The sequence below is a fragment of the Rhinopithecus roxellana genome, chromosome 5, assembly GCF_007565055.1.
Source record: "Rhinopithecus roxellana isolate Shanxi Qingling chromosome 5, ASM756505v1, whole genome shotgun sequence".
Lineage (NCBI taxonomy): Eukaryota > Metazoa > Chordata > Mammalia > Primates > Cercopithecidae > Rhinopithecus > Rhinopithecus roxellana.
In genome coordinates, this window is record NC_044553.1 from 69,148,427 (window position 1) to 69,170,470 (window position 22,044).

Here is a 22,044-nt window from a genome sequence, read left to right on the forward strand (position 1 = left end):
TTTAGTGGCAGCTTAATATAGCCCAACTTATTGAGAAAGAGATGCTATGAAGGACAGGCAGTGAGGCACGTTTTCCAAGAAAAGGGTTGCTCCAGGTCACACAGGCTGCTGTCTACGGATCAATGGACAGGCAGGAGGCAGGCAGTCTCTAGCCAGGGGATCAGCCTCGTGGAGGCAAGCCCAGGAAGGCCTGCTCACCATTGTCCTGCTGGCCATTAGAGGGAAACAGAGGCTCATTTGGCCCAGTCGAAAGTCAACTTTTAGATGGTCTCTGAAGTCTAATCATATCACTTTGGATAGATCTGATATCTGCTCCCATCTCCGATTTCTCATTTTAGACATGCGGGAACATATTTAATTGGCCATATGTCAATTTCAGGCCTCTTAAGTGCAAACGTAGCTGCTTTTGCATTCAATATTTATATATTCTACCTGCAGACTTCCACCCTAATTTCTAGATGCTGGGGAAAGAACAGCCATTATGCTATAATTTATCAGGGGACTGGAAGTAAATCACATGCTCTGGAGTTTTCTCATGTCTTCTTGCAAATGTAAACTGAGAGGGTCTCTGTTCTTCGCAGTGGCTTAGCTAACATAGAAACAAAAGGTGAGTCAGTGCTACATGTGGATTGCTCTAAATCAGAAGCTGTTTCTAAATGTTCCTAAACTTTCATCTGGAAAAGAAAATATTTAGTTGTTCATATGAGCTGTCTGTTGCATATAAGTGGAAAGAAACCCACAGCCCTCCTCTTCTAAATTCACTTTTAAAAATTTGTTCTGTCCTATTACTATGTGTGTGTAGACATGGTGTTACTGCATTTCAAAGTGTGTGCTCTGTGTATGAACCTGAATTTACACTGTGGGTGTTTATCTCTCCTGGTAACCTGTGCAAAGAACTTCCCCATTTCTCAATCCACCAGTGTTTGAGTAATTCAGCTCTCCTTTCCACTGGGTTTGTTAACAATCGATAAGTCAGATTCTGTTCACCTCTCTGATGATCTCATGTGAAAGCACACATAACAGTTTCTCTTCCCTGACCCACATCCTGGAAGTGGGCCACACTCATCAGCTACTGGCATGTCCTCCCACAGGATTCAGAACGCACTGGACCCAGCCACGGCTAAGCATTTAATTGCAGACCAGCCATCTGTTTAATATAAACTACATCTGCCAGCAGCCTCTTGGCAGTCTGAGGAATGAATTTTCTAAAGGAAAATGAGAATGGCTCATCAAATGGCAGCAGGGAAACGCTCTTCTTAAAGCTTTCCCACTTTGACACCCTTAGGTCTAGGCCAAGGCCATGCTTGGAAAATAACATCAGTGTTACTCGACTTCACAATTCAAAGAGAGTTAAATATTCCCCAGAAACTTAAATCAAGCTGGTGTGGATTATTCAGGCATTTTTTTTTTTATCATACTAACTCAGGCTCTGAAGACAGTAAGCTAAACAAATGACCTAAGGGACAAGAGCTGACCGAATGTGGGCGTGATCTCCCCAGCAATAATCTGATCATAAGCTCATAGTCTGGAATCAGCATCATATTGCAAAAGGTTATTATATTGCAAAATACCTAGTTCTAGATCATAAGGTTGTTAAGGTAGAAAAAAATAGTAAAGTGCAGGACAGTGGGGGTTGACCATCCTTTTTTTTTTTTAATTAATTTTAAAATTAATGAATTTTTTGGAGACGGAATCTCACTCTGTCACCCAGTTTGGAGTGCAGTGGCATCATATAGGCTCACTGCAACCTCCACCTTTTGGGTTCAAGTGAGTCTCCTGCCTCAGCCTCCCGAGTAGCTGGGATTACAGGCATGTGCCACTATGCCTGGCTAATTTTTGTATGTTTAGTAGAGACGGGGTCTTGCCCTGTTAGCCAGGCTGGTCTCGAAGTTCTGTCCTCAGGTGATCCGCCCACCTCAGCCTCCCAAAGTGCTGGGATTACAAATGTGAGCCACCATGCCCAGCTTACCATCCTTATTTCTTAATGACATTTGGCAAGTCGATTCTTACCTATTCTTAGAATCTTTTAGGGGAGCTGCTGAGCCACAGCCCTGCTGGAGGTTCCAGCCCAGGCCACCATGTTTAGTACCATTCAGCCTCAGAATACAAGGACATCTAATTCGACCAAGGGTGAGTGTTGATGCTGGTAGCCCCAGGCTGGCCAGCATCTTTTGATATGGTTGGTGTAGAAGATGAGCGGCCCTAATCAGCTGCTGCCCAAATTAGGAATAATTCTGCTTCTTTTATTCTAAGGTAAACATTTCCCTTGTGGTAATTATACACCTGAAATCAAGATGTCACACAAGCTACACAGGCATTTAGTGTGACTGTATTATTCTCCCCCTACTAGGTCTTATTAAAATGATGGTACATTATATCGTCAATGACATATTTGAAAGACAGTGAAAACGGAAGCCTACAGAATAGGAGAAGTTCCTTGGGATAGTCAAGACCACTATGGAGAACAAACCAAAAAATGAGTGAGAAGTTTTGAATTAACAGAGGAAGCCAGTCAATGCTGAAAGGAGGATGAATGTGCAGAGAGACACTGGGCACAGTGGCCTGAAAGGAAACAGAGGGGATAATATCAGGTCTCCAGAGTCTTCTCAACAGCCTTGGCCTTGAGGTTCCTCAACACGAATATGAAGAAGGGAAACTTAACTAAGTCTCTTTTACTTCTTAGCAAGATTCTGAGACTTACATTCTCAAAAGACTTCTGGGATATTTGAGAATTATAAGTTTCTATGCCTAGCCAAGCCTCTCATTATCCAAAGTAATTCAAAGCTGGTAGTTCTCAGAGTAGTTTGATTGATAACAAGAGCATAAAGTTGAGGTTCATACCTAGATACAGTCCCAGAAAAAAAAAATCGCAACATGAGAGAACAGTTTCCACCAGTGTGGTTGGCCAGTGCTGGCTAGGGTGGAAGATGGGCTTTTAGGTGATGTTAATATGTATGATGACAGAATCTTTTGGCCCCGGTGAGCTGTTTGATAATTCCCTTCCTGTGATGAAACACTGTGGCTAACTCAGTGAGGTAATTCAAGTTGAATCATACGTTGATATTCACAGGTTTCTTTAGACAATGGCTTAAATTGTCTTTTGCTAATTACTATATTGCAGCAACATGTTTATTGCTGTAGAACACTTACCAAGATGTGTTTTTATCTTATTTTTCTACTTGGATATCATCTCTCATTAAAATATCTATCTTGTTCACCAGTATATTTTAAGCAGTAAGTGACACATAGTAATACTTAGTATATATTTATTAGGGATATGATAGGAAAGATAAATGTAGCTAGTTTGCAGAACATGTTAGGCTTGGTAGGGAACAAGCAGAAGGTAATTTTATGAATTAATATGGAAATTTTGTTGAACATAGTAAACAATGTGTTGACTCACCAAATAATAACTACTACTATTTCTCATTGCTGACGGCAACTACTCTCTCGCCTTTTTTGTCTTCCTCACCAGATAAAACCTTGTACAAGTTCCTTGGATTTTATGGTTACTCTTGTTTTGGCAGATGTCAAAGGCTGACTCTCATCGATTGTTTCTGCGGATTTTATAGGGACCCTGCGTCATCACTGGGGCTCTCGAGCCAGAAGTCCCATTTATTTAAGCAATGTCTCCTCTAAAGTATACTTACAACCTGCTCTTCATTACTGGTTCCTGACCGTGTCCTCCTCTGTTGGGGTCACTTCAGCTTGCAGGCAAGCTTCTTGGGCTCACTCTTAATATGACCCAGTTTGGCTCCCCTGTTTAGAATCCACATCTGGTACATGGAGAATATCAAACTTGGAGGGCATGCTTTTCCCATGACAGGCACTTCTACTACCATGCTGGAATAGCCACAGCCCCAGCCCCTCACCTTTACATTCCCCCAAGTTGGAATTGGATGCAGGTACTATGTTCTCAAACTCCGAGGGGTGCGTGTCAAGCTCTATACCTGTTTCGCTTCAAGCTTCTCTTCAGTTGACTTGAGATGAGGGATAATCCTTTTCCTCATCCCCCAGGAGAGAGTTGACCTCATATAAGCTGTCTGTGACATTCTTCTCCACTGACCTCTTCAACCTCTGTCATGTAGCTAAGAGGTGGGTGAGGGGTTAATGTTGACAGAACTGATTTTATAATCTTTTAACTTGATCTGCATAGGTAGCCTAGCACCACACTGTAAGACCAGGAAGGTGGAGGGTGGTACCTGGCACTTTTTATTTTTTTTGTCATTATTGGCCTTTGTATCGTCCAAAAAGCTCTGAAACCAAGAATTCTATGTTTACATCCTATTACCAGAATATAGGTAAAAATAACAACTCCAATAAAGTCTTATACAAAGTTAGACTAATCCTAATTAATAAGGGATTGTCAAAGAACTTATTTGATAAATTCTAAACTATTCTCTATTTCAAACCCCAACCCTAGGAGTGGCCATGATTTAAGACGGTGGAAAGCTAAAGCATAGAATTAGGATTTCTTTGCAACTGAAATTAGTAAAAGTCAATCAAATTTAAAGGATGAGATTTGCTCTCCTGGTGTGTAAATCATGAACGATGGAGATCTGAAAAATCAAATTGAAATAGTATGAATAAAGACTGCTATAACTTATTGATGGTGGCCATTTGGATTATGTCATTCTTCACTTGGGCCACTCACCAATCATTATTCTAAAAGTTTGACTGCCTAAGTATCTTTTTCTATTGAAAGAAGGGAGAGAAGGAAAGAGATAGAGAAAGAGAAGATAGAAAAAATAAAAGAGAGAGAGAGAGGGAATGCTAACTTGGTAGTATTTTCTCCTTATAAATTAATAAATTGAAAATGTGGCTTTTAATGCTCATGTCTTTCCCTGGGTTTAACAACACTAATTAAACTTGAGTATAAGATGATTTAACCCTGGCTTAGCCTAAAGAATATTGGTCAGGTGCACGCCTGTAATCCTAGCACTTTGGGAGGCTGAGGCAAGTGGATCACTTGAGGTCAGGAGGTCGAGACCAGCCTGACCAGCATGGTGAAACCCCGTCTCTACTAAAAATACAAAATTAATCGGGTGTGGTGGCACATGCCTGCAATCCCAGCTACTTGGGAGACTGAGGCAGGAGAATTGATTGAATCTGGGAGACAGAGGTGGCAATGGGCCAAGATTGTGCCATTGCACTCCAGCCTGGGCGACAAGAGCAAAACTGTGACACACACACATCCACACGCACACTATATATATGTGTATATATATGCATATATATATATGTGTATATGTGTATATCTGTGTGTGTGTGTGTGTGTATGAGTTTTGTGGTATGTCTGATTAGGACGTGGGGTTGTTGGCTCCGAATTGGGTTTTGATTTATTTTGGCTAAAGTACCCACAAGAAATTCTGTGCACAGACACGGGAGGCGAGGGAGAGACAGCAGGGGAAAAGGACTATTCTGGTACCAGGGCCCTGTGACCGGTTTTTGAGCACCCATCAAGAGCAATGGCTGAATAGAATACAGGCCTCTGCTGTTGCTTTGAGCAGTGGGTAAAGCTCCCAAGGAGTGGCAGCATTCTTCAGAGGGTGAGGAGATGGTGGGGGGCCCGAGGGCCCACTGGATGCACCCATTGCTCAGGTGAGTTGGGAGAGCATGAGCCAAGGCCCTGTGGGAGCAGCATGGGCAGGGCCTGCTTGAACATACCTGAGACACGTGTGGGGAGCTCTGAAGTACCTGGAGAAGACTCCTCAAGTGGCCCAAGGTCCTCCCGTTATACGCGGTCCTCCTGATATACGTGAAGGCAGCAAGCCTACAGTCTTTGAGTAATAACACCAATGTAAATGTGCCTGTGTCCACAGGCCAGGGGCATGCAGGTTGTGTGAAACTCTGGACCCGCAATGTAGAAGACCAGGCCCTAACATGGTGTCTGTCTACTACTTGGTGAGCCCTAGCTTAAAACATCTATTGCCAGCTGGGCGCAGTGGCTCATGCCTGTAATCCTAGCACTTTGGGAGGCCAACACAGGCAGATCACGAGGTCAGGAGTTCGAGACCAGCCTGGCCTACATGGTGAAACCCCATCTCTAATAAAATATAACCCAGATATGGTGGCAGATGCCTGTAATCCCAGCTACTAGGGAGGCTGAGGCAGGAGAACTGCTTGAACCTGGGAGGTAGAGGTTGCAGTGAGCCGAGATCATGCCACTGCAGTCCAGCCTGGGTGACAGAGCAGGACTCCATCTCAGGAAGAAAAAAAAAAAAATCTATTGCCCTCACTCTGATCTCAGCAAGGTCAAATTTGAAGAAAAATCAAATTATCTTATTTTAAAACCTATTTTGGACTCTTGAAAATCCTAGCTCAGGTCTCAATTGGTCATTAACGTTTGTTCTTGAATGAAAGTTTCAAAAGACAGAAGAGTCAGATCACTAGAGCTTTAAATAACAGTGAAAGGGCAGTGTCTCCACACTTCCCCTGAGAGGCTAATGTAAGAAATTTCCATATATGGGAGCCAGGAAGGAGGAAGTTTGGGCAAACATCCAGGGCTCAGGGCTGTCTGTGGAATAAGTAAAACGGGCTTTAGTAAATTCCCAGCACAGAGGTGCTATCGGCCACCAACTGAGTCATGCACTGGTGCATCATCGAAGATAAACTGTTACAAAATGAATCAAAATTCTTAAGCCGCTGAGGTAAAAGAGCAGTTTCTGAGCTAATACTCTGTCTAGGCAAGCTTTTAGTTTTTTCTTGGATGGATTCCACCCTCATCTGCCTGCTTTAGGTGGCAGACTACACAACTGTCGGCAGAGACTGGCACATTGAAGGGAGATCCTGGAAGGGGTCCCTGTGCTGGGGGAAGAGTTTCCTTCTCCCAGCTTGACTGGGAGGAATGGCGAATCCTACCAACAGAGAAACGCCTTGCTGCTTCCTTTCCTCTGACAGCCTGCTTCCTGACCTGGGGGTTAGGCCAGCAGATGCCATGGGCATTGGCTAATGATCAATCTGATTGCAGAGTCCTACCCCCAACAGGCTTGTTAAACTCTTCTGCTGCCAGGCTTTCCAAAGATACTTTTAAAAAATATATACCACAGCTTTTTTGAAGTATAATTCACATACCGTAAAATTCACTCATTTGCAAATCAGTGTTTTTCTAGTGTATTCACAAAGTTGTACAACCATTACTCCAGTCAATTTTGAACATTCTATCACCCCAGAAAGAAACCCCATGCCTGTTAAGCCGTCATTCCCCATTTCTTTGAAACACCTTCAGCCCCTGACAACCACTAATCTACTTTCTGTCCTTATGGATTTGCCTATTCTGGACATTTTATCCAATGGAATCGTGCAATACGTGGCCTTTTGTGACTTGCTTCTTTCACCAGCATAATGCTTTCAAGGTTTATCCATGTTGTAGCATGTGTTGGTATTTTCATTCTTTGTTATGACTGAATAATTTCATTGTATGAATATGGCACATTTTATCTCTTCATCAATTGACAAGATATTGGGATTGTTTCCACTTTTTGGATATTATGAACAATGTGGTTATGAGCATTTGTGTCTATGTTTTTATGTAGAATATGCTTTCTTTTCCCTTGGCTATATACCTAGGAGTGGAATTGCTAGGTGATACAGTAACTTTGTGTTTAATCTTTTGAAGAACTACCAGACTAATTTCCAAAGTAGCTGCACCACTTTACATTTCTACCAGCAGTGAATGAGAGTTAGAAATTTTTTCACATCATCACTAACATTTATTACTAGCTGCCTTTCCGCTTATAGTCATTCTGCCAGGTATGAGGTGGTATCTTATTGTGGTTTTTGTTTGCATTTCCCTAATGGCTAATGATGTTAGGCATCCTCTTTTGTACTTGTTGGTCATTTGTACATTGGAAAAATGTCCATCCAGAACCTTCCAAAGATGCTCTTAAATCCATGAAAATGCTTCTGAGGGAGCTGGACCTTATGCTTGGCCATGATAGGGAAATGTCACGCAACAGATGCCAGGGGCAGAATCCAAAGTTTATTTCTCATGCTTCTGAAAGCTGGGGAGTTCAAGATCAAGGCCTATGGCAAGGCTGAAATGAGATGACAGAAGAATGTCCTGGGCTAGACTCCAGAGCCTGGGGAGTAACTTCTGGAACGCTGCAGGTGTCAATTTAGGTGTCATCTTGGGTAGGCTATAATCCCCATGCTATGATCTGAATGTTTATGGGCCCCTCAGATTCATATGTTAAAATCTTCACCCCCAAGATGATGGTATTAGGAGTGGGAACTTTGGGAGGTGACTAGGTCATGAGGGCTTTGACTAGCTCATAAGAGATTAGTGCCCTTATAAAAGAATCCCCAGAGACACCCTTCACCCCTTCCATCATGTGAGGTTGTATTGGAAAGATGGCCATCTAGGAAAGGGACCCTCACCAGACACTGAATCTTCCAGGGCCTTGATTTTGAACTTCCCAGCTTGTAGAACTGTGAAAAATAAATGTCTGTGACTTGTAACCTACCCAGCTTATAGTATTTTGTTAATAGCAGTCCGAATGGACCAAGATACCCCAGTGACTCAATCAAACAGTAACTGAGGTGTGACTGTGCAGATGTTTTGTACGTGTGATTCACATGAAAAATCATTTCAGAGAGAAGTAAAGGTTATCCTAAAGAACCTGGTGAGCCTGATCCCACCAGCTGCAAGACCTTGACACAGAGCCGAGGTTTCTCGGAGGAGGAACTCCTGCGTGTGTGCTGAAGCTTTGGCTTCTGTTCAAGAGTTTCAGCTGCTGTTCAGACTGCCTGCCCTGTGCAATTAGCCAGTTACATCAACAGGGAAGCCCCTTCCCTTGCTTTATATTTATAGGAGAGATATATGTAGATAAAGTTGTTCTACTGGTTCCTGATGAGTTTCTGAGACATCTAAAAAAACTTATTTTCCTGGTACAGGAAGATGCAGGAAGCATGAGTGAGGAGAAGGTCTCTCTGTAAGCAGGCCTGATCCCATAGAAGTATTGTGAAATTGATCCTCCCTCCTTTGGATGTCATCACCTCCAGAATGCAGGTCCTCCTCTACCATCTCTACCCGCCTCTACTCTCTGGCCCTTTATAGCAGCAATGATTCTCAACAGGGGGCAGTTTTGCCACCCAGGGGACATTTGACATTTCCTAGAACCATTTCTGGTTGCCCTGACTAGGTGAGGTGCCATTAGCATCTAGTGGGTAGGGGCCAGGGGTTCTGCTAAACATCCTGCATGCACAAGACAGTCCCTACATCAAAATATCAGTAACACTGAGGTTGAGAAACCTTGCTGCACAGATTTACCTAAATGTCTTCTGGCTCCTACCTTACCTAGGAATGGCACATCTCTAATGCCTCTACAGCGTATCTCCGCTTAAAAAAGACTGCAGAGGTCAGAGAGACTTCAAGTTTCAAAAAACTGAAACTATAAAATGGAGTTTCAGATCTTCTCAAGGGAGGTTATTTACTTAGAACAAAGTTTATTGTTTAAAGGGCTAGACCAGGTGGTAGATCTGTGTAGACAGAAACTCATTCCTAGGAAGGCTGTTGTACAAAGACACCTGTAATATCTAAATCCCTTTTTGAGGAATGAATCTCTTCTTATTAAACATTAAAGGTGGTCTGCTTTATCTTCATTTATTCATAATAGAATATTAGTGTAGGAAGGAATTGCAGAGGTTGTTAAATACATCTGCCAATTTATTTGAATGTAACATAATGCATACTAAAAAAATAACACAGGACCTGTGTTATTCCTTTTAGGTTGTCCCTGAGCCTCAGTTCCAGAGCTGGAACACTCACTGCCTTCTGAAATAACTTGCCCTCGGCCCCACTAAAAACAACTCTGGTTGCTAGAAATTCTTAATATTGAAATGAAATCTTCTTGACTATGAAATCTTTAACTGTGTTAAACTCGTAACTCCTAACTTGAAATGATGACTTCTGAAGGTGCAACGATCAATGTATGCACATTATGGGAAGATTCACAAAGGGTTACAAAGGCTCCACAAACTTTTAAGGGTTAAGAATTTGCTCATGATCCCTTTGCTATTGGAGAAGTGTTTTTGGAACAGTTTTTTTTTTTTTTTTTTTTTTTTTTTTTTAGATGAGGCTATTGAAGAAAGCAGGGTGTGGTGGTGGATGATGTTGAAACTACAATGTCTCTGGGAAGCAGTCAGGGAAGGCACAAAGGCTTCTGGCAGGTTCCTAATGAGACTTTCCTTAATCTTTTCATATCTTCAAAGTCTTGTTCCAGATATCTTGGCTTTGGCAAAGTGTGGTTTGCTCTTCAATTTTCAGCTCTCCTGGCTTTGAAAGGAAGCGTTTTTTTGTCAGGGCAGGAGATGTTTCTGATCCCCTCACACTTACATCATCAAAGCGGTTTACTCTGCCTATTTGATGTCTGAGAGGCCTCATTAGGAGCTCACTTTATTAGCCCTGTTAAAAGAATTTCTTTCCTGTAGAAACAGGAAGTTACATATTGTAGCGTGTAAACCCCTAAAGTCTGTAAAGGATCTAGACAAATTTGTAGTTCTAGTCTCAAAGGCTCCAAATCCAGACAAAATTCTTCCCTAATGTACTCCCCAGTGCTCTTAGGAAATCAGTTCACACCTGGGGGCCGGCATCTTGGCATCCCCACTTTATAGGCTCTGGCTTTCATGAGATCTGGAGAGTGACTCCATTTGTGGCATTTATAATCTATGCTTTTGGTAACCTTGATTTCTCTGTCACCTTTTAAAGGGCTCTAAAAAAAGATTGCATTTTAATAGGTCATTGGACCAACTCAATAACTTCCTGGCAGGTCTGGCTCCTTCTTCAGAAAGGAGAAATGTTGGGAAACCACAGACATTGAAGTCTTCATGCCTTTCCATTTATAAAATGGGAAAATGGGGACTAGCCAACTTTTCAGAACCTAGGATCAAAGTGGTCAGCAATGCTAGGGATTCTTTTTCTTCTGCTCATTTAGACCTGGTTCCCAGATAACTCTTGTTCCCTTAGGTACCTAACAGGAACTGGGTCACCTTGACACCATGAGTATCCTCCTGCATCTCTTTTTTTTTTTTTTTTTTTTTTTGAGACAGAGTCTCCCTCTGTCACCTAGAGTGGAGTGCAATGGCGCAATCTTGGCTCACCACAACCTCTGCATCCCAGGTTCAAGCGATTCTCCCACCTCAACCTCCTGAGTAGCTGGGATTACAGGTGCGCACCACCCCACCCAGCTAATTTTTCTATTTTTAGTATAGACGGGGTTTCACCATGTTGGTCACACTGGTCTCGAACTCCTGACCTTGTGATCTGCCTGCCTTAGCCTCCCAAAGTGCTGGGATTACAGGCGTGAGCCCCTGTGCCTCACCCTTCCTGTATCTTTATCCACCTTATGTGTTTTTGTGTTAGTGTGTGTTTTTTTTTTCCCTCACTTAGGATCGCTCTTGTGGGGGTTTCCTCATTGTATTCATAGCTCCACTCTCTAGCACATCATAGCTGGTAGCTGAATCACACAAATGCATATTTATGTGTGTATCTATATCTTTACGTACATTCACCAAACCTTGGTGTTACCACTCAAGATGAAAAAGATAAACTCCACCAGAATACACTTCAGTATTTAAAAAGAAAATAACTAAAGCAGTTTGTCTTCCCACCTCAACTCACTCTAGCTCACATGTTTGCTTCACTTCCTGGCAGAGCATAAACTTGTCCTACAGTGCAATTTTTATTCTGAGTGGGTCAAAAATTCTTTCCACAGATAAACTTTCCAAATATTATTGTGTCCCTTCCAGGGCATGATCATTTTATGAATAAACTGTGTAATGCTTTTGTTAGCTTCAACCAACAAAAATGGTTTTACCTATGTTAGGTGATAATATAGTCAATTTCTGTTTTTCAAGTCTTTTCCCAATTTTTCTTTCTTAGATTTATTTCTGTCTCCCACTACAAAAAGCTCCCAAAAGTAAAAATATGATTTTTGCCCCCAAAGCTTACAAATTTATAGGAATGTTATGTGTTGATTTATGCCAAAAAGGAAAAAGTTAGTATGTCTGAGGCTCTCCTTCACATCTTCACTACAGTAACATTTGTATTTGTCCAATGGATATACATCCTTTTATGATGTTATAAAGGAATGAGGAGATGTCATTGTAGTAGATACTTAGTGGTCTGTAGGTAGTTGTTTGTATAAATCATCTTAGTGATCATTTATTAAATGGCCCTTATGTTTCCAGAGAAGAAAAATAAACAAAAACCAAAGCTTTATATATTGAGAATGCATTAATATATGGAGTTGATTTTCTTTGCTCCCTTTTCTAAAACTTTCTGTTTCTTTGCTCCATGTAATGTGTTCAGACTTTTAATTAAAACAGTAACAGTCACCAAGGTTTTGTGGTCTCAACAGCCGTGATTGATCCTACACTAATCTGGAGTTTCCTCCACCCACTCCCAATGGTTAAAAAAATCAGAAATCAAGATACTGCCAGCAACCTGGGCTTTGCTAGATAGTGACCTTCTTCTCACATGATACAGTGGAAAATACATTTTCTGCATGAAAACAAAAGACTCTAATACAGCACAAATGTTATTATGAGTTCTGCTTTTTTATTTTATGGAGATTTAAACAATTTGATTGTTTTTATTAAAATGAAGGAAAATGTCAAAATCTCCTCTCCATGAAAGGCCTAATAGTGTGACCACTGAAAGTCCTAATGCTTCTTCAGCATTTGATTTTCTAACTTAGGTTTGAGAGATGTTTAAGACCATTTTCTTTGTTTGTAAAATCGGAATAATAATTTATGCACTAGAATGACCTAGAGGTTTGACCACTGGGCATCCCAGATTATACTAAAATGTGTGGTGCAGCTAATCAGTACTATGGAAGAATAAGCAGGGGCTGACATAGTGGTAGTCAAGAGGTTTCAAGGAAGGGGAGGTACCTGAGTATCATTGAAGAGTGGTAAGATGTGACACTGACATGTTAGGGGGAAACATTTTGAAACCATAAAATAACAATCACCCATAGATGCAGACGTATTGAACATACAACAGATTCCTTCATCAGGGGCAAAATTATTGTTTTGGTGAGAAACATTTTATATCTGGGAGAAACATGTTATATTTGGTGGGAAACATTTAATATCTGGGAAGCTGAAATTAACTCTGCCTCTACTGGTTTCCTTGGGACATATCAAATATTTCTCCCCAAATTCCATCAGATCAAAGACTATATTAGATATTTCCTTTGAGGCCCGCTGAATTGATATTTATTTATTTATTTATTTTATTTGATACAGAGTCTTGCTCTGTCACCAGGCTGGAGTGCAGTATCTCAGCTCACTGTAAACTCTACTTCCCGGGTTTAAGCGATTCTCCTGCCTTGGCCTCAGGAGTAGCTGGGATTACAGGCATCTGCCACCATGCCCAGCTAATTTTTGTGTTTTTAGTAGAGACGGGTTTTCACCGTGTTGGCCAGGATGGTCTCAATCTCTTGACCTCATGATCCGCCTGTCTCGGCCTCCCACAGTGCTGGAATTACAGGCGTGAGCCACAGCGTCCAGCCTGAATTGATTTTTAATGGATTCTTATTGGAAAATCAAAGACAAAGATGACTTACAAAGTTGACTAATGGACAAGGTGAAATCCTTGTAGATTCTATTGTTTATAATAAATATGAGAACTACTGAATTCTTATATAGATAATCTGTATGTGGTCTTAAAAAAAAATAGAAGGCCTAGCTGTTTCCCAGGAAGAAAAAACATTGAAAGAGAAATGAAGAAAAAACATTTTTGCTTCACCCCTTAGCCTGTGTTCACTCACCTTGTTGAAAGTTATGTCGTCTGATATTCCTTGGCCCATTCATGGAAATCCTTATAAAGTGTGTTTGTTGGGAACAGAACTTAAGAGAAGTTGGCAGGATTGAAATAAGTTGCTATTTCTCTTCTCATGTAGTCATCTGATTCTACCATGTATAAAATGCAAATTTTATGATAAGTGCTTTCATCTTTGTTTATATCTTACATCCTTAAGGCCTTGCTAGAACTTTATTCAGCAAGAAGGGCTTTGTATTAGATGAGAATAAGTATGATTAAATTATATTGTTACTTGAGAGGAATCTGAAACAATTTCACATTTTTCACATTGTGCATCTTTCAAGGGCATGCAGTAGGTCATCCATAAGAGCCCTTTCAACATGCTTGCTCCCCAGTGCAGCTTTTTTTGTGGGAGAAGCAACAGCAAACACCCAGAGGTATTGTCAGTTTTATCCAAAGGAATTAAAATGTTGCTCCATTTGATGCTTAATGTAGAAAATAAAGTATGAAATTGGATGCTCAAACCTGCAGTAATGCCATTTTGAGACGAGAGTTAAACCACAAGAGGAAATTCCCAAGTCCTTATCCCAACCCAACTCCCTTTCCCAGCTGATCCTAATTGGTTTTCATTTTCCATGGTTCATAGAAGAAGCAATTTAATATGCTAAGGAGTAACTTAAATGTCCCATGTAAATCCATGTTGCATCTGAAACCATGAGCTAAGAGTCTGGCTCTTCTGAACATCGCCTCACTGGGAAGACTGGTTTTTTTTTTTTTTAATTTTCTTTTCTTATTTTACCTTTTTCAGACATCTTCCATAACCAGAAGCACTCCAAGAACAACACTTTCATTCATGGACTTAACAACTACATTAGATCATACCAGCCTGTCACTTCAAAGTCGCCAGTGTCAAGGTAAAGAGACTATCTGCCAATTGCAGTTGAAATCCATCAGCTTATGGAATTCTAATGCCAAATTCACTCTTCCTATTTATTTTGTCCAGAATATCACAAGCTACTTATTTAAGTCCTACTGTTTCTTCAAAGCCCACCTCAAGTCTCACCTTCTCCCAGTCTTTATTCCAGTCCAGCAACTTTTGATGGTTCACTTAAACTTATTATTATATTATGATTACATTGACACATAGACTACTGTATGTTAAATATTTGAATATATTTTCCTTATTTCTCATTATTTCTAAAATATTCACTGACTATAAATTGATCACTGTCTCTATCTCATGGACCTCATAGTCTGGTGAAACTTGTAGCCCAGAAATGACCAATAGCAAGGAAGGGAGGTAAGGGCTTGTGTAGGGAGCTGTGGTAACCCAGGAGAGGGGCATTCACAGTGGAATGGGGAAGTGAAGCCTTCTGGGAGACATCAAGAGTCTGGAAGAAATAGGAAGAAGCCAAATAAACATGTGAAAGAGGAAGGGCATTTCAAAAACCTAGAACAGAACTAACAGGGGCCTGGGGATGTTTGAAAGTCCAGTGCACATTCGGAGAATGGAAGGCTGTTCGATGTGAGCACAGTCCAATTAGAAGATGGGGAAATAGTGGGACATGAAGATGGCCAAGCCATTCTAAGGAGTTTGAACCTGTGGGTAATTGAGAACCCTTGAAGGACTCTAAGCAAGGAAATACTCTATCGTAGTTAGATTTTAGAAATATGGTGACAACTGCAGCATTATGGGATGGTTTAGAGAGCAGTTAGATTGATGGAAAACTACCCCAAGCAGATAAGACAAAATTGCTAAGGACCTGATCTAGGAAAATAGTTGATTCAGGGGAGTTTAAAATAATAAAACAAACAGCTTGCTAAAACACTGGCAATAAGCAGGAAGTGGGGGATAGGGATTCCTTGGAAGACTCAGGTTTTTGACTTTTGCAATTTGTCATTGGATCAAAAATGATGCATGAAAATAAATAGGAAATAAAGGGTGAGGGGTAGAAGGAGAAGTAAAGGAGAATAATAAAGAATAGAAAGGGAGTTTAAAAATGAGTTTAGTTTTGAGTATGTATTTTTGACATTAGTTTTTGATATCTAATAAGACATGAAAAGTCATTCTCAAGAGAGGTCTGATTGTTGCTTTACGTGTGTGAGCTGAGAAGTGGAGTTAAAACTATGAGATTGGATAAGATTACCCAGGGAATGCATAATGAGAAAATCCAAGGACAGAATTCTGAGGAGTGCCACCATTTAAGCTGTGGGCAGAGGAAAAGGAATGGCAGAAGAAAATGAGGAGCGGCTGGAAAGGTAGGTGGGAAGTTGGATGAAAGCAGGGTCCCAAGATCCAGGGGAGGGAGACTCCAACCAGATAATCTTGTTAGTTTCCCAGGGCTACCATAAGTTATCATAAACTTAAAACCACAGAAATTTATTCTTTAAGGATTCTGGAGACTAGAAATCCAAAATCAAGTTATGGGCAGGGTCAGCCTCCCTCTACAGGTTCTAGGAAATACTCCTTCTTTGCCTTTTCCTAACTTTTCTGGTGGCCACCGGGAACCCTTGGTGTTTCTTACAGCTGCATCTGTACAATGTTTGTTTCTGTTTTCACATGACCTTATTCTGTGCATGGGCTCTACATTTTTTTTTAACAAAGATATTAATCTTTGGTCTTAGGATCTACCTTAATTCTAGTATGATCTCATCTTCATCCTTAATTGATTACAAATACCTTATTTCCAAATAAGGTCACATTCTGAGTTTCCAGGTGGACATGAATCTTGGGGGGATGCTATTCAACCTTCTTTGAGAGTTAAGGATTATATCTTATGTCCTTCGCAGACCTGTAAGGTCTTTCAGCCTCAACAGAAACCATGACATTTCTCTGGGAATTTCTCAGACTTATCGAAGAGAAAATGGATTTATTGATGGGGGCGGGGGCTCTAAAGGAGACAGCAGAGTCAAAGCATATCCTTTACCAGTTTTATTCCCTAGGATACATTTAGATGCTCCCCCTTTCTGTACGGCATGGGATATGCATTGAACCGTTGTCCTAATATGTTGCTAAGATTTTCCACACTGATGGAAGTAGGGCTCAAGAAGGCAAATCAGACGTTAGCCCTTGCAGACTGATTTAGGAAGACAGAATCAGGAGAATTGTATGGTTTTTGACCTGGTGTCCTAGTGTTCAGATTCCCAAATGATTTCTTAGATTTGGTATCTAGATTATCCTTTTAAAGTAAGTTGCTTTGTGGTTTGCCTTCTGATTATTACGTCTGTATATATATCACTGATTCAGTCAAAACACAGAAGTTATTTCCTGGTAATATTAAAGTAAGGTCGAATGTATAACTGCCTATACAATCAAAGATGAACTGGTCTCTGAACTGGTAACTCATAAAAGACAAATCCCACAGCACATAGGTGAACATGCAGATCCAATCCCAAGTCAAAAAGTGAAGACTTTAAAACTGCCTATATTCTTCAGTTAGGTACTGTATCAGGATTTGGTTTGTAACACATATTGGAAGAAAAGAGAATGAAGAAACTGAGCAGTTACATTTTAGCAGAAAGAGCAGAAAAGTGACAGATTTTTGCCACTTAGATAAATATTCAGACTGAGAGAATCTTTCTTTACCAGATCATTTGCCACTATCCAATTAAAATCCAACACCAAATAATATCAGTAGAATGGATCCTAAACTATGATTGAAATCAAGCCGTGCTTTCTCTGCATCTGCTCTTCATTAGATGGGCAAAGAGCAATGGTGACCAAAGTATGTGAGCAAACATGAATTTCATGGCTATTGCTCGTGTCTGGGCCAGACCTTAAAGACAGCTTTGACTGGATGGTACTGTTACAAACTTTTTCATGATGTTTCATCTAAAGGGAGTTTACCTGACAAATAATCATCATCAATATTGTCACTTATCCTCTCCATCACACCTTCCTCTTGAAAAAAAGTTGCACTGATGTTGTTTATTATAAATAGAGTGGAAACGCCCATTATGGACCAAACAGTAATGAATTTAGCTATTAAATTCCCAGAAGGATCATTACATGTCAGTTTCAAAGGCAACACGGCTTTAACAAATGTAGACTGTACTATATGAACAAAATTATGACACGTATTTAACGACACTATTTAGAACAGAAAGTTCAAAGTTTGGCAAGTGATCTCTCCCTCCCCACGCTCAGATACTGCTGACAGCACTTTTCCTAAACAGCATGACATAGGCTCAGAATACTTAGGGTAGCAGCCACAGTAAGTCAGAGCTGATGTGTTAAATTTGCCACTTCTACTGTAGGAACTTATGTAAGATTGACTGGCCCTATTCATGGGGGGAATAGAGTATTTACAATAGTGTTGTCAGTACCAGGGAATACACCAGGATCCAAACCTTCATGTCCCTTACCTGCCACCAGAATGAAATTCGGTAACCAGGGACGCAATGTTTTAGATATAGTAGTGCCAATGGATGCTATTATCCATTATCTTCCTAGCAAATTTGACTTGTCACAGCACTGCTTGTTGAGAACACATAGCGACCCAAGGGACGAGTGTCCCAGGGTAATGAAGTTCAGATAATTCTGAAAGGAAAGAAATCCAAAGATAGGCATTGTTTGTGTGGGGCAGAAATGGCCAGGGTGCTGTGCAGTGTGGTTCCATGTACAAGACAAGAACCTGAGACAAGAAGGACCCATGAGAAGAAGGTGGAATGTTATGCCTACCCTGAAACAAATCTTCAGTCAAACCTGCTGTTGAGTTTTCAGTTGATGACAAGTCAGTTTATATGAAAATGAGTTGTCTGCCTAATTGTGTGGGCAACATATTAGCATAACCTGACAGTGTCCCCGAACCTCTGAGGGATCTGCTTAGTGCAAACCAGCAGTTCACAAAGAGCTAATCATATTTAAAATATAATATCTGGTACCAGCTGCCATCTGTCACTTAAACTTCAGAACACACATACCATAGGGATGAAGATAAGAAACGAATGATTGTGACTCTGGATCAAAATGCTCCCAGTTCCTGAAAGTGCATGATTTAACTGTGAATGCCAACTGAGATCCTAACATCCTATACAATCAAAAATGAGTTAGTCTCTGAACTGGTAACTCATAAAAGACAAATCCCAGAGTACATAGGTAAACATGCAGATCCAATCCAGTTATGTACTGTATCAGGATTTGGTTTGTTAAATCTCATGCTGTAGAATTGTCTCTTTCATGGTATCATTCATATATAATGAATAAAGGAGTTAGTTTGTAAATCAATCACGGAATACCATGACATGGTAGTTCCCACTTATGATTCAGAAACCCCCAAGCATTTGAAAAGATGTTCCAGGAGGTTTACATTTTTAATAATGGCACCACTTTCGATTTTTATATCAATAAGTAATTATTTTGGCATTTTTAATATTGTAGCTTAGGAGGTCTGACTGTGTATTGTGTATGGGCAGTAGTCAGTGGTGATCAGGGAAGAGAGCTTTATAACCCATTCACAGCTCAAACTGTTTATCGCTTTTCTCAGCTTATTAGCCCTCAATGATTTTAAACATTATGACTGTTAGTCATAAAGCATGAGTAAATACAGGAAAGCAAATGGAATTATGATGTCCAAATATAGTTAATGAATAAAGTGGAAAAATGATAACTATGAACATCTATACACATTTCTATTCACCAAGGTTGTAATTTTTATTTCTCTGCTAAAAAAAAAAAAAATCCCTATATAGCACATCTGGAATTTCAAAATAAAATGCTGGGTAAAAAGCAATTACAGCAATAATTTAAAAACATTGATTTCTTATTAGTAATAAAGACTATCTGTTCTTGTACCAATTAGTTACTAAGAATTACCTACAAATGTCATCTTGAAATCTTGAAAGGCCTTTATCTTAACATTTGAAGGGAAAATTATATGCATGTATGTAGGTATGTGTGTGTATGTTTGTGTGTTTTCTTAACATTTGAAAGGAAAATTGCATGAGTTTGTACATATAAAAACATGCATATCTATATCTATATATCTCGAATGGATTTTCAAAGTGTAGAATGCAAACAATTTAAAGAAACATGAAATTATTTCCCCCTAATTTTGATCCTTTAACACATTGTTAAATTTCAATATATTTACATGTACTTTCACCCCAAATTCAAATAAACAATTATGTCATTAAAAAATATATAACATCAAATCACATTTTATATTACAAAATTTATTTAAAGAATATGTATTACTTGTTAATTTAAAAGTCTACATATTATCTCTATCACTAAGCAGTTATTAAAATGAGATTTATAATATAATAGTTTCCTAACCATAAAAATAAAATGTTTACTTAAAATTATATCGTGTACCACACAAAAAATAACAACCTGAATTATTAGATTCTTTAGATTATTTTCATTGTTATATATGAGTAATAGAGGAATTTCCAAGAGAGATCATTTGGAAACACCATCATAGATTATGTATATAGAGACAAAAATAGAATGTGTTATGGAGTAACAGTTTCCCTAAATTACAATGAAAATATTTTCTATTAACACTAATTCACTCAAGGAGCATTTACTGATTCTTTCTATTAAGGTGCACTAAAATATCTGAACAAGAATAAGTAAGACATGATCAACCATTCAACATTCACAAAACATCTATTTTTCTGATAGTCTGTTGGGCTCTGAAGGTATAATATTGAACAAGGTGGACAACATGCTCACTTTCATTAGATGTATAATTCAGCAAGAGAGACAAATCAACAAAAAATTTAAAATTATGAAGAAAGCTATGAAAGAAAGTAAATTTGTAATAATGTAAATATAGTTTCTAAATGTTCTGCATTAGGACTGACTTTCGACATACCATGGGAGATTTAACTATACTTATGGATAGCACATTAGTAGTTCTGATTTGGGCAATAGAAATGTAAAGGTACAGATAATGAAGGTTGTGAGATGAAAGGGGGAGGAGAGGTGAGAAGAAATGAAGACAGCTAATCTTTTCATCCAACAAAACCATGGTTAAGAGACAGTTGTAGCTACACTGCACAATGCAGCTACTATTAGCCACATGTGTCTACTTAAATTTAAATTAATTAAAATTAAGTACAATTTCAAATTCTGTTTTTCCTAAGTCACACAAATTCCAAGTGCTAAATATTCACCTGGAGGTAGTAGTTACCATACTGAAAAGAAGGGATAGGTACATTTCCATTATTACAGAGAGTTCTACTGGACATTGCTGACCTACAGTGAACAGATAAAGCAGCAAGGATTGAAGAGTGCCGTTTGGTGGAAGTGAGATTAGTGATGTAACTAGAATGAGAGAAGAGGAGACAGGAAGGTGGCTCAACCATCAATCAAGGCAAAATGTCAATAGTGAAATGATAATGCTCAGTTGAATTATGGTTTCTTTTTCTTTTTTTTTTTTTTTTTTTTTTTGAGACGCAGTCTCACTGTCTCCCGAGTAACTGGGACTACAGGCGCCCGCCACCACACCCAACTAATTTTTTTGTATTTTTAATAGAGACAGGGTTTCACCGTGTTAGCCAGGATGGTGTCGATCTCCTGACCTCATGATCCACCTGCCTCAGCCTCCCAAAGTGCTGGGATTACAGGCGTGAGCCACCACGCCCAGCTGAATTATGTTTTTATAAGGCACTATATTTAGAGTCATTGAAATAACCACCAAAAGCATTGAAGATAGAAATTGTTTCTGTAGAGAAGTCTTGAGAAGAGGTGCAGTGGGGCTAGGGAATAGTGCCTTTCATTGTATATGTTTCAGTACCATTTCATTTTTAACCATCTGCAAATATCACTGCATTTAAACACATTTTTGAATTTTAAAAAAATATTTAAAAATATTTGAGAAAACAAATTGACTTAAGTAGGCAGGCTATTTCTGGGGACTTTGTAGTAGTTCAGGGGGGAAATAACGGTTTTTCTCTACAATCAGTAGACAGCCCAATGATCAGTTTAAACAGAGAAGGTGGGAGGACAATAACGAAAGGGAAGAAAGAATAAGAACATGGAGCAAAGGGCTTTGATGTAGTCAAAGGTTGATAAATAAATTAAATTCAAGGTATTGTCCTACTTGTGTCTAACAATGATTTGAGGAAAAGATGTGTGGTCTTTCTCAGGGCCTAAATTTCAGCCTAAGGAATATAAAGCTGTTCTGGGGAAGTCCTCATCTGACCCATACCCTACCCCTGGTGCACATACTTCCCCAGCTAATGAGTAGGACATGACAGACACAGCTGGAGGGTGTGCATTCTCACCAGAGAGTTCTTAGAAAGGACAAGTTAAACCGTCCCATCTG

General features: G+C 39.7%; 1 protein-coding gene across 4 annotated transcripts in view; it reads left to right on the forward strand.

The window, feature by feature from the left end:
- LOC115897719 (chromobox protein homolog 3-like) overlaps window positions 1-22,044 on the forward strand; it is a 685,812-nt gene that overhangs the window by 337,297 nt on the left and 326,471 nt on the right. For all 4 annotated transcript variants that reach the window (XR_004057498.1, XR_004057500.1, XR_004057499.1 and 1 more), the window contains one exon: window positions 14,577-14,682. The gene's annotated coding sequence lies outside the window, so the exon portion shown is untranslated. The remainder of the gene's footprint in view (window positions 1-14,576; window positions 14,683-22,044) is intronic.